This window comes from Misgurnus anguillicaudatus, chromosome 24 (genome assembly GCF_027580225.2).
Source record: "Misgurnus anguillicaudatus chromosome 24, ASM2758022v2, whole genome shotgun sequence".
Classification (NCBI taxonomy): domain Eukaryota; kingdom Metazoa; phylum Chordata; class Actinopteri; order Cypriniformes; family Cobitidae; genus Misgurnus; species Misgurnus anguillicaudatus.
In genome coordinates, this window is record NC_073360.2 from 29,042,488 (window position 1) to 29,045,000 (window position 2,513).

Sequence of the window (2,513 nt, forward strand, 5' to 3'; positions counted from 1 at the left end):
AGGCGGCCAAAACGTGAGGCGTTTAGCGCGGGTAAGCAACGCATAACGTTCACTGTCCATAGAAAATCTATCAAAATGGTGCCTGTCCAGCCTGGTCTCACTGTTAAGACGTATATTACACATAACTTTCAAAAACACAAAACGTATTTTTAGTACGTTTAAATAATTAATTATAGTAATTACTGCGTAATTATTGTTGCATGGGAGAAGACAGCATCGAAGAAAACCCGTTTTTGTGTGTCAAGGAAAACAAACTAAATATTCCCTCCCCCCTCGGAACCAAGTTTATCAGCTTATTTCCAATCCAGTTAGGTTTCCCTTCCGTCAAGGGTTTTCAATGCTTTTTCCCCGGCTCTGCCATTTGCAACAATCACTAGCCGTGTTTAGCTCGCCTGCCTCTGTGTTGTTTGCTGTAAAGTGATACTGCTTCTCGCGATATCTGAGACTTTGCGAGACTGAAGGACACCGGGTCGGATACAGCGAACTTGCAAGTGGGGTATTCTTCCTACAGACGGTAGGGGCGGGCGAGAGAGACTTAATTCGTCCGGTAATGAGTCATTTAACCATATAGCGACTTACGAAGATGATTTATTAACATAAAAATGCTGCCTTGTGTCCCTTTAAATAAGTCAGAAAATATGACTGAAAACATGGTCATTAATATGAGTAAGAAACGCCAGTGCTCGCAATTATAACATTTATGAATAGGATTAACTTGCGAACAAATTTGTACATCTGTAAAGCTGTTAATACGTAAATAATTAACGTATTAGTCCTTTCAAAACGTTGATATTATACATTTCAGTGTGTTTTAAACATAAGTAAATGTACGTGTGGTACAACCACACTTTACATAAAAATACACACTTATGAGATCACGTTGGCCTGTCACTGCCATATACACATTCTGTGTGATCGCCCCCTCGGTGCGTCAGACATGTTGTCTTGCAAATGGGCATTTTATATCATGATCTTATGTTTAGGATTCACTTAAATGGTAATGAAAATAAAAATAAATGCTTTATTTTTTACAAATGTCACTTAAGTTATTTAATTGATATTTAACACATTTACAATAATGCAGAAATCTCCACTTCTAAAAAGTCATTACTCCTCCACACCCATCTTAAAATTTTTAGAAAAAAGTGTCTGTGTGTACTCTGGTGTTAAAAATAGATACTAAAACTTCCAGAAACTTTTTTTCCTATTTTTTCCTAACTCTAACAGGGCCTCCCCCTTGTTTCCCCTTGGCTCCAATCATACAGTTATGCCCACTTCATCTTCAGCCCCTCCAATGAAACCAAACCACCTCCACACAGAAGACCCCCTGCTAGTTCACTGCTGACATATTTTGATGCAAGCCAACAAAATCAATTCCTCTACAGTTGACATCTTTTAAAGTCCGTTAGATAGAGACCAAAGGGCGGCCCGGGGTCCCACAAGGCTCCGTTTTCCTCCACCCTAAACAAGAAGAAAGGTAAAATGACAGGTGTATCTAAAAGATTGTATTATTTCTTTTCTTACAAACTGCACAATAAATAAAAACACGAGAACAAAAGCACAATCTCCCCTCGGCCCGGGTCTGGTTTGATGCCAGAGACGTCAGTGAGCGGACTTCGGATTTCCTTTCATAGACAGACTGAAGTCAAAGTTGAAGCAGTCAGTCACAGGTGATCTGTCATGTGCCACTGTCCACTCCTCCCCTATAATTACCACTGCAAAACTCTTTGCCCGAATTAATAAGAGGACATATGTAATGTTCTCTCATAGTTCACCATTTAGTCCAATTACGGCTTGTCCAGGCAGATGATGTGCCTTTACCGGGTGAGTAATGACTTTGACATGAGCGCAGGGTCATTAGGAAACAGACTACAGTACATTATCTTAGGCGATCCTGTGTGATTAGGGACTGTCTCTAGCTTCTGGCTCTGACCAAAATGATAGCACCCTCTGTCTAACAGAGAGGGATATTTCAACTTTGCTATTTAAATGGTACCTAATTACCCAAAATATCACTTGACAGGGAGATCAGTCAACAAGACACGTCTTAATATGAAGAACAGCTTCGACTTCAGACAGTTTTCGATGATGCAGGCTTTCTGAATACCAAACTCTTACATTCTGCTAAGTTTGCGATCGCTTTAAGAACAATTTTGTCCCTGCGTCTGCGTTTTTTTTTTTGTCTCATAACATTTAGAATGAGAAATACCTTGTGAACTTTTACATTTTCATAAGTATTGCTGAGTTTTTCCTTTTATAAACTGTAAAGAACACTAAAAAGAAGGCAATACTACTATTACATTTACATTTAAGCATTTAGCAGACACTTTATTTAAAGCAACCAACTGATTTTTTTTTTCAGTATGATGTTTGGTCCCTGGGAATTAAACCCATGACCTTTGCATTGCAAATGTAATACTGAGCTATAGGAACAATAATTACTATAATTACAATAATTACTACTACTACTACTACTACTACTACTATTACTACTACTAGCCTAATACTACTAC

The 2,513-nt window shown here is 38.5% G+C and overlaps 1 long non-coding RNA gene across 1 annotated transcript in view; it reads right to left on the reverse strand.

Moving 5' to 3' along the window:
- Positions 1-353: 353 nt before the first annotated feature.
- The window catches only part of LOC141361697 (uncharacterized), a 12,628-nt gene continuing 10,468 nt past the window's right edge, over positions 354-2,513 (reverse strand). Inside the window, exon 3 of the long non-coding RNA XR_012367869.1 lies at positions 354-1,461. This is a non-coding gene — a long non-coding RNA (uncharacterized lncRNA). The remainder of the gene's footprint in view (positions 1,462-2,513) is intronic.